The sequence below is a fragment of the Carassius carassius genome, chromosome 50 (genome assembly GCF_963082965.1).
Source record: "Carassius carassius chromosome 50, fCarCar2.1, whole genome shotgun sequence".
Taxonomy (NCBI): Eukaryota; Metazoa; Chordata; class Actinopteri; order Cypriniformes; family Cyprinidae; genus Carassius; species Carassius carassius.
The window spans coordinates 4,295,591-4,295,936 of record NC_081804.1 but is presented as its reverse complement, the minus strand read 5'-3'; positions in this window follow the sequence as shown (position 1 = coordinate 4,295,936).

The window sequence follows — 346 nt, the reverse complement described above, 5'->3', positions numbered from 1 at the left end:
GTCCACGTCGTTTGTTTTATACACTCGAGCTAATCCACAGATGATGTTTATTTCTCGCGAGATTTAAGTTCAATAGTTTTAAACGCGTGTTGCAGCCTGCAGCGCACTGTATTTGTGTAAAGCCCCAAACTGAGTTAAGTTCAGACCAAAGCTCGTTTTAAGTATTTGAAGCAAATTCTACAGTTCCTATATTTACAGACACCTGCCACACAGCGCAATCCTTTTGATTCACGGTGTGTTGATTCAGCACAAAAAAAGAAAGAAAAAAAGAGCCTATTTCGAGCAGCCTCAAAAATATGTCATGGCGGACCAGAAAAAAACTGTTAACTCCTGACAATTTCATTGG